This window comes from Amblyomma maculatum, chromosome 9 (genome assembly GCF_055883805.1).
Source record: "Amblyomma maculatum isolate TAMU_Amacu chromosome 9, ASM5588380v1, whole genome shotgun sequence".
In the NCBI taxonomy this organism is placed as follows: Eukaryota; Metazoa; Arthropoda; class Arachnida; order Ixodida; family Ixodidae; genus Amblyomma; species Amblyomma maculatum.
In genome coordinates, this window is record NC_139352.1 from 28,200,294 (window position 1) to 28,210,765 (window position 10,472).

The following is a 10,472-nucleotide window of genomic DNA, read 5'->3' on the forward strand; positions in this document are numbered from 1 at the left end:
ATTACCTAGCTTGTTGACACCCCTATATCCCATTCTGAAATGATTTGGCAACTCCAAGAAAACAACGAAAAAGCTGGAATTCAAAACGCAGACCTAGAGTCACCGATGGGTACTTTGCCAATCAATCCGTACACTCGTACAAGCTGTACCGTAATTGAAGTTGAAACTTAGTGAGCATGAGACGAACAGCTTTGAAGGTGAAAGTACCGCACACAGTCAGGGAACAACCGCCAGCAGTGACGTCAGAAGTTTAAATGCTAGTCACATGGTATATCTTGCTGGCATAGCCAGTCACGTGGCTTGTGTTTCCTGCCCAATCGGTTCTCCGAATTCTGTATCGTAGAGCCAATGTGCATGCAGCCATTGTAGTTAATACATTCTGCACGCATGTGCATTGCACTAGCTTTGTCATTGCATGCTACAACTTCTCAAAAGACTATAGACACAAAGACTGACCTACCATTAGTTCTTACAAATGGTAACTTCATAATTGTACATCACATCTCTAAAGCTGGTCGCTGCTACAGAGTGTCTTGGTAGAGGCCACGTTACTGGTTTAGCGGTGAGGAGACATGCATGTCATTGCAGTTTGCTGATGGACACATCCAATGGCAGCAATGGGTGTAGTTTAAGGCATTTCTTAGCTTACGAAGGTTACAGTTTAGTGAGGCTATTGTTGGAAGGCCCAAACAACTTAAATATGTTCTCAGAGAAGTGCTCCAGGTGGTTAAAACTAGTCCCTTCAATCGTGCCGTCTCCCTCTCAGTCCAGGTGGTGTGGTTCCATTGCACCTACTGCCCGTACAAGTCGGTGCGGCGCCACACCCTGCAGCTGCACGAGCGCACCCACACAGGCGAGCGGCCCTTCAAGTGCGACCTATGCGATCGGCGCTTTGTGCAGCGAACCCACCTCATGACCCACCAGGCCCGCCACTGGCTGGCCACCGCCAGCCCCTTCATATGCCCTCAGTGCAACATGTATTTTCACACCAAAAAGTGCTTTGATCGCCACCGGAGCACACACTACATGCCCACCTAATCAGCGGTGGAGTGTTCATGCACAGGTGAGTTAGCTTGCTACATGAACAGCTGCTGGTCTGGCTTGTGTTCTTGTATATGTATTTCATCATTCAGAACAAAATTTGTGGTTTTCTTTGAAGGCAGAGCATTAGTATGAAGAAGGTAAGGTGGGGACTGTGTTGCCCATAAGGTCTAGGCCACCACTGAAGCCTCTCCAGGCAGTTTTTAGGCACTCATTCACTCTTTTTGACATGCCTAGGCTTGCCATTTTTATCCTATTCGGAGTGAATGTGACTGCTTGTGTCGCTCCATATTGCCTTGTGTGGTGATAAAAATGTTAGCGTTTCGTCGCAGATTGTGCCCTGTTTAGGCATCCAGTGTGAACCCTGTGTAGCTTTGGAAAAACATGATCATGGGCATGAATTACAGACCTAAACGTAGCCTAAGTGCCGTGTTGATTCCTGTCTTTTAGGCGCACATGTTTTTGGGTTGTGAGCTTGTGATTACAGAGCAATAGGAAGAATTTGTATCAGATGCTGTATCTGATGAAACATACATTTATTATTAAGAATGGTCAGAAAAAGAAAGGTTTGTTTATTTTGAAATGATAAAATTACTGTTTGGGGGCCAGTTTGTATGAACAAACGAAAAAGACACTAAAAGCCAGTCTAAAGTACAAGAGAAGGCGTAATTAATTTTTATTGTAACTTGCAAGGCTACGTTAACCTGGTATTGTTTAACTGATCTCGCCATGGCTTATAACTTCATCTGTGCAGATTCCAATCATATCAGCAGTATTGATTTCGTCCTGCTGAACTTTGTCCCATGTGTATCAAATATGGCACTGCAAACATTCTTCACATTAGTCCAGAGTCACTGTTCCTCAATGCTAAAGGAATCCATAATGATAAATGGTTTGGTTTATGGGGTTCAACGTCCCAAAACGACTCAGGCTATAAGAGATGCCGTAGTGGAGGACTCCAGAAATTTCGACTACCTGCGGTTCTTTCACGTGCGCCGACATCACACAGTACACGGGCGCCTTGCTTTTCGCCTCCATCAAAAAGCGGCCGCCGAGGCCAGGATTCAATCCCGCATCCTTGAGAACAGTAGTCGAGCACCTTAACCACTGCATCACCACAACAGGGCCCATAATGATAAATGTAATACCTCAGACATTTGCTGTATTGCAAGCGGGAAATGTCTTCAACTTTGCTGTCACCCTAGTTAACACTTAAACTTTGCTCCTGTATCAGTTTAATTTTCAGATGCGCTGTCCTTCTGGCAACTCCTGCTGAGAACCGAGTAGTGGAAACTGATCATCACTATGCGATGTACGGAAACATCGCTCGATAATGGTCTCAAGAACAGTGAAAGTGTCCTGAGAAATTAATTACCTTAGAACTCAGTGACAAAGATGGGTGAGGTTGCATATAATGTTATATCACAGGTGGAGAGTACTCGCATTTTCAGCAAGCCAGAGGATCAAACCAAAATTTAGATGATAATACTGCTCTGTCGTCTTGGAGACAGTCCACCAGCACAACCCATGCTGACTGCGATAAAGTAAACTACAATACACGAAGGGAAATTAATCTAGTTGAACCGACTTTGTGACCAAAGATTGCAGATATTCAGTGCCCTTTCGTGTTTGCAGTGTAGGAGTGAATTTATGAATTTCTTGAGGGGGCGAGGGGGGGGGGGGATTTGTTCATTTGTGGGAGCAATTTTTTTCTAAATGGAGGATAGAGCATCACAGAAATTTGCAATTTCCTTTATGACATTACAAGCTTTCAAAAAATGCTGTACATGCCACTGTGGAGTCATTCTCACCATGTCAAAGGACAGAGAAACTGCTAAAGTAAATTAAGGCCCCAGCTTTCTGCAACGGAAGTCTTAAATTTTAAATTCTGCAGCCGCAGAACAAAGAATGCTGAATTTCTGCAAATTGAGAACAAAGAATTCACAAAATTTTGTGACAAGCTTCAATTTATGCTTCAGAATGCGCATTACATTATATTCAGAACCAGTAGAACCCCACTATAGTAAACTCGGATATAGTAAGGTGAAACTGAAGTCCCAGTTCTTTCATCGGCAACTGAATGTTTTTCCTCCTTTATAGTAAAGATATTTTTGGTAAATATCGGTTATAATAAAGTGCGTCTGGCCGCGGCTATGGCTTTCCACGTAACTACATTGCAGTATGCGCGCTACCTATGATCTCGAGGCAAATAAAAAAAAAAATCACCGGGTGTTTTTATTATTTTTTTTTTTTTTTGATGTCTTTACCACCAGACTTAGCAGCGTTCAGGAGAAGCCAATTTTACGGAGGCTTGGAGCCGTGAGAAAAAGCATACAGCGCGTTGGGAAAAAAAGAAAAGTCAAGTTTTCTAGAAAGAAGGCGGCGCAGTCTGTTGAGAAAGTAAAGGCAGCGAGAATAGGGAAGAGAAGAAATGGCCAAAATTTGCAGCTCCGTGCAGTACTGTGCGGCAGGAAGCATGAGGCAGCAGTGGAAAGAACGGCAGGTGCAGCATGTGTGGTTTTGCCCTCATACTGAAGAGGTACTTCTGCAAGATGTAAACAAAAAAAATCTTATAACTGAAAAAAATTAGAAAATGGCACGAAGAGATGGTGAAAGAGAGGTGGACGGTATTTTATAGTGCTTTTTTTTCATTAAGAAACAAGACCTGTAAGTAGCCATTTAATTATCAGACAGCATCTTCAGGGACATGCCATCACCAACTGGTATAGTAAAAACCCTGATATAGTGAAGGTTTTTGCTGGTCCAAGTGACTTTTTTAAAGGGGTTCTACTCTATTAGTGCAGATCATTACTTTATTTTCCCCAGACTCTTCAGTGTAGCTAAAGTGACCTTCACCATTGTTGTCAAAAGCCGCTAGGAGAAGCCAGTGTTTCGGTGAACTTGGGGCTGAGTGCATGGCATGCAGCTGCAAAGAAGGTGGGTATGGATATAGGAAGAAGGCCGTAGAGTTGTTGATAAACAGAAGGCACTGACAGTATTGAATGAGGCAAAGAAAGCAAAGATTAGCAAATGGGGGCTGGACTGGATAGCTGAAAACGCAGGCCTGTGATGGCATGGCGGCGACAGTCTCTGCTGCATGAAATCCTCAAGCTATTCTTCCTTCATGCTGTAATCATAAAAATATGTTTTAATAGTCATTTTTTTTACCATTGTGCTGTTCCTACTGATGTCCATAACAATAATAGGTATAAAAAATGTCGCTTCTAACACACAATTTTTTAATTCAGCAGAAAATGTCCAAACTAGAAGCCATATAAGTGATTAAGGTCCTTGAGAAGAGCATTTGTACCTATGCAGGCTGCTGTACCTTGTTTTCAACACTCCTCTTAACTACCTTTAATTTGTATTAAATGACAACCTTAAGAATAACCTCCCAATTTCATTGGCAGCACATAAGGGACTGCTCATGTGACGCCTGCCATTTCCATAGTAACCATACAAGAAAGTCTCTTAATGAAACTTGATCGTACCTGTATCAGATTGGCTATGGCAGAAAAGAGGCTGTCATCTTGAAAAATTTTGTCTATTGAAAACAAAGCTGCATCTACCACCAGCATGTCTGGAACCATATGGCTCAATTCAAAAGGTCAAAAGCCCGCAAGGTTTCATTATGATCATACTTGAGTTACCACTACCATTCACTTAATGATTAGATAAAACAGAGGTACGAGGGGGTACCCAAAAGAAACAGAACTAATTTTGGTATGACCCCTGTTATGACTCCTGTTCCTCACCCCCCAAACTCACCGGTCCTTGCCCCGTGAGACTTTTTTTGTTTCCCAGAATGAAAAAAATACATGAAAGAAGAGCGTTTTGCTGATGTTGCGGAGGTAAAGAAAAAAACGACACAGGCGCTATCAAGCATCACAAAAGATGAATTTAAAACTTTTTTTGAAAAGTGGAATGAAAGATTAGACAAGTTTATTAGTGCAAGTAAAGAGTACTTTTAAGGAGATTGAAGATTTGGGCTTAAAATGTGAATAAATAGGTTCAAAAGGAAATGAGTTCGGTTTCTTTTGGGTACCCCCTCGTATATGACAGATATGACAGAAGAACGTTGAAGTCCTTTCGTTGCATTTGAAAGACGTTAAAAGCCTTTCATATTAATACCAAGTGTTCCAGCTAAATATAACAGAAAGATTTTAAAAAGTGGAGTATTTTTTTACCAACTCGGACGCATGACTCTTTACCAAGGTCCTGTTGCTTCTGCTCCTTTTTGAGTAGGTATACTACTTTTGTTGCTTTAATGCCGTTCCTGTTTATGACTCATTGGTTGATTTTTTATGAAGATTTAAATCACACAGTCAGTATTTAGTGCTTAAATCTTGCATGCAGGCTTCTTGATGAATACATGAAATTGTGTAAATGCAACTGAAATTATCTTTCAGTGCAAGCTTTGCTGCTTTTTGATATCTTCAACTTGAAATCTGCTATAAAATTGGTAGTCTGTGGCTACCTAATGAAGGTGGCCTTTGGCTAGCACTACTATTTGTTGACATATTCCGTCAGCCTTCAGTCATTTAAAAACTCAGTTCGATGCCATGCACTGTTAAAAAATTCTGGTTTACATTTATGCTTCTTGAAAAATGCAGAGGAAGAAACCACAACAGAAATAAATGATGAATTTGGGGAGTGGCTTTGCACAGGCCTGTTGTGCTGTCAGTTGAAGATGAAACGGTTTCCACTGCCGCAATTTTTGCCGCACAGCTGAAACTTTTTTGAGGCGTAACCCACTAGACCTGTGTGAAAGCTATCTTCGAAGCAGCTGTATGCCTTAACCGCAAATAGGCCGAATATATCTGCTTGTCTGATAAAAGATGACACCCGAGGTGTTCATGATGGAAGCCTAATGCAGAAACATTCAGATCGTACCACAGAAATCCGTTATTTGTGTTAATCAGTTATTGGCTGCAAGCCAAGTGAGGCTCACAGCTACTAGTGCATATGGAGGGTCTTGAACTGGGTCCCAACTTCTTTATTAAAGACCATTTTTGTTGATGCAGAGGTCAGCATTCTTGTTAGTTAAAGGCTCCTCTTCATACCATCAAAGATCTCTTCTTCCTGTGTTTGTTCTCTGTAATGTTGAGTATCTCAAGATGCAGGGATCAGAGCTCTGGACCGATGAGGCACACAGTGGGTAGTAATGTCACTTTGGAAGCACTGAGTGTGGAAGGCGTCCATTTATGATAATGCACATTATACACAATTAGCCAATTAGGACAAGGTCGAATCGCACCCACACGACGACTTGATTAAGCCAGCAAACGAGGCAGTGGTGGTTGCGACACGTGAAAGAAAACTAAAATGCCCCGAAAATTATGGCGGCACTTAAGCTCTGTCTTAAGAGTATAATGCGACAGTAGCCTGTGGTCTTCACTAATTACGTAATCAAAGGCACACACTCATAAGAGGCCACTACATGAAAGACTACCTAACATCTTGTTTCCAAGCTGTACAAGTGTCCATTGTGTGCCTCAGATGGTAGCATGCCTGGCTCAGAAACTAAGGATTATGGGTTCAAATCCCGCTTGAAACCTGGGATTCGTAAATTTTTTTTTTTAAGCAATATTAGTTACCTTGTAAAGGTAAATCATTTAGACATGCGGCAGCCTTTAATTCGCATTACGTCATGTTTAAATAACTCTCATTCCGTGCCCAACGTCACATTTACCATGAGCAGTGGGGTTTGTTTGAAACCTCCGTGTGAGGTCATATGGCCGTGATGTCATGGCCTTTTACCTCACTGCCAACCCCATCGACGCCACCACTGACATTGAAGTGGGCCTGCCTCTTAAGTGAGCACACCTTAATCAGGTCTCACTATAGTACTTCCATAATCCACTTCCACTAATCCCACTTCCATAATCCACTAGTACTTCCATAGCCCACTTCCATAATCTGCTGGCTTGGGCATATTCAGTAACTTGTTTGGACACTACGTGTGCCAGGGTTTGTGAACTGCGAAGGCATGTTGAGCTTTTTCTTCCATATTTTTTTTTTCGAGCTAATAAATTCCAAGCACTTTGAAATGTCAGTTATAACACTGTTATTGCCATTTGCATTACTCACTAATGCACCATTTGTGTTGTTACTCAAGCTTTGTGTACCAAGCTTTGTGCTGCATGGCAATATTAATGTTCTGACCCTTTTCTATTATTGTGTGTATCTTTTTTCTGCTTTCTTTTCCTATGATTCTCACACCGTGGGTGTTGTGAAAGGAACATCGTATTTGTTCTCTATTTCTACATTCGTTCTTCTCCCTCCCTTATTATTTCTTTCAGGTGTCATTTGCTGGTCAATTTCTAGTTTCTTCTTTTTTTTTCCCATTTGTCATCACATCAGTAAAATTTTTGCGAGTACATGAGGTTAGCCCATGCTCCTCAGTCTGCTTGAATAAGCTTGAAATAAAAAACAAAAAAATCTGTTTCTGAGCCAGTCACTAATGTGTCGATATCATTCTTTAGAAAGAACCAACTCACTCTGTACTGCAAAAAATGTGCCATTTATGCTTTTTGTTTTCCTTTTTCTTGTTTTGGGAGGTTGCCCGAGATTGGGGATTTTATAGCTGTGGCACCATTGCTGCTAAATGATAGCATATTAACCTGTTACCCAAGGACACCTTCACTCTTTTTCTTCCATTGCAGCCCTACACTAAAGTGGCAGCGAACGTTGGCTGGCCGGCACCATGCAAGAAACAGCATCTAAGATCTTATGCTACTAGTAACTGTAAAAAGAGGGTGTGCTAACAGGTCCTGTTGGGGCCCCATCATGAAGCTGTATGGTTAAGTTAATAGAGAAATATTACCTTTTCAACAGGTGCATTGCATTTATGGGGCCTGCACTCTTTTTCTTGAAGTCTTACGCTGCCTTGATTCAGCACACATGAAGGCAAGCAAGCAGGAAGGGGGGGGGGTGGGGGGATAATGCATTTTCAAGTTAATTTCAGTACACACAGCTCTAAAGCTGTTGTAGAGTAAATATATATCACCTTAAATGTGCTAAAAACTGTTTTGTTTTTTGTTTATGTATGTTCCTTTATCCCTACCGTTTCATACATATCTTTTGGTAACGAAGGCATTTAGAATGTCACTGAAGTAATGCAAACGAGGCACTCTCTTTTCATCTATTAACAAAATTCATTATTACACATTAACCTGTGCAAGTTGTTGTAATGCCTACATTGAGTCTGTTATTTCCTGGGACAGATTGCTTTGTGTCTTGATGCTCGTGATTGTCAAATCCACAATACTTGTTTGTTGCCTCCATGCGTGATTATGCATACCACCCTCGAATATATTTCTGTAATTACCATTCTGTAATGAGTTATGAGTAATAAATAAAGCACCTTATGATACAGGTATCAATTGAGCAAATCAAGCTTTTAACACTGCCCGCAATCACCCCATGATGTTCATTTAGAACTGCTACCATTACAACTGGCAGCTATTGCTTGGAAGGCTAGCGGACTTCCTAGCACCCACTGTATTCAAAGCCAGTGTGCCGTAATAAAGGGTGATATAATGTTCATTATTCTGATCGTGGCCTGGCTTCCGTGTTGCAGATGTTAAGCCTACTGGTCGTTTTGACCGTGATCCGAACCCTTTAGGATAAGTGGTGCTTCAGAGTACTGGAGCACCTCTGTGATAGTGGTTTCTTTGTGTTACTCCTTTGTCTATATTAAAGGCTTTCTGGTCGCCAGGTAAATCACTCTCCTTAATATCTTTTTTTTTTTTTTTTTACTTTTACAATGCCAGTCCTCTGTCTGTCTGCTCAGCCCTGCTTTCGCATTTGAGATCACAGTTATATGTGTTTTTGTGCTTTTGAGATGTCCCTGCTTTCAAATTTAAGTGCCAGGTTCATCTGCATCTTTGGGAGGCAACGTAAGAGATTGTATTCTCTCGTTATTCTTGCCTTCATATATGCCACACTTGCATTATTTTTGTTATTTTGTGTTGTTTTTCTTGTGACATTAAGAGCTGTTTCAAACTGTGAATTTGATAAAATCAAGGATATTTTACTTGTGTCTTGAATGCAGCATAAACAAAGTGTGTGTGTGTGTGTGGTTGTTGCTTTGTGTTGCTAGCTATACATGTGAGGGAAAATATTATAAACGTTAATACCTTAGTGCAGAGGGCGGTACGTCACTAGTGTGCATCGGACATTAACCTAGAAGTCATAATGTGGATCTCATCAGTCTCCTTCTGGATGACCATAGAGGCATTAAATAAAGAAACCTGAAGCAGAAGATTTTGCATGCATGAAAAAAAAGGACAAAAGAAAATTAGGTGCTCGCACATGGTGCTATCTATTTATTGAAAATGAGCTTAATATGTGCACTGTGCTTTGAAGCAGTCTGGGCCCATTACATCCCAACACCACAGTGTCTTTTTCATTGTAAGGCATGAAAGCAAGTATGATAGCAGTCCACACTACAAGAAGTGTTTGTCTTAAAGGAGAAGAGACACCATATTTTAGTTATGTTCTGTCTTTGAAATGATGCGCTGAATATTTGATATCATAACAATGTGCCTTTCACAAAAAAGCAATGAATAATATACAATTGAAATTTTTTTTTTCTTATGAAGTTTCATTTTCTGTTCGACCAATAAACGATGGCTGTGATGCCTTACACGATTTGAGGTCATGCGAGGCTTACAGTCACAGCTTTGAGTTACAAGTGTGTTGTTTGAGCAATGCCAATCAGCAGACCTGCTTGGTGATTGTCATAAACATCTAAGCTCCAAAAGACAGGTGCAGATTCACCTTGACTCACTGCACAAAGCACATGCATTAGTAACAGCCTTTTATTCTCTGCTTTTTCACACGCTCTGTCAGGATGGGCCACTAAAGAGGCTGAAACCAGAACTGAAACACTTTGTTCATTTTATTTTGTTCTAACTCTTATGCGAGCATGACTCCAATGGTTAAAATCACAAATATTTAACAGCAGTTGTATTGCAGCTTTTCATGACTCGTGTGACCTGCTGTGACATCACAGGTGCCATTACCAGTTGAAGCCAAAACTGAAACAGCAGGGAGGAAAAAATTCACTTGTACATTGCTAGCACGTGTGAACACCACGTCGTGATCAACTCGCGTACACTATTGTCTTGGACACTCTTCCACAGAAAAAAATAAAAGACATGCATCCAAAAATTTGGTCTCCACTCTTTTCAGTAAACTATGAAGATCAAAAAGCATGACTACTCTGCAACCAGATACATTTGTTATGATAGAAGCTATAAGCATATGTACTGGACATTAAGAGTTATGTGAATTCTTGTATTTTACTGATGCTGATAGTGTGTCGGCTTCTACACAGTAACGGTAAAGGTAAGAATTGGGTTTGAAACCAGGGCTAACGGTAGTTGGCTTTCATTACAACGATTCATGTCTATTTCCAGTACTCA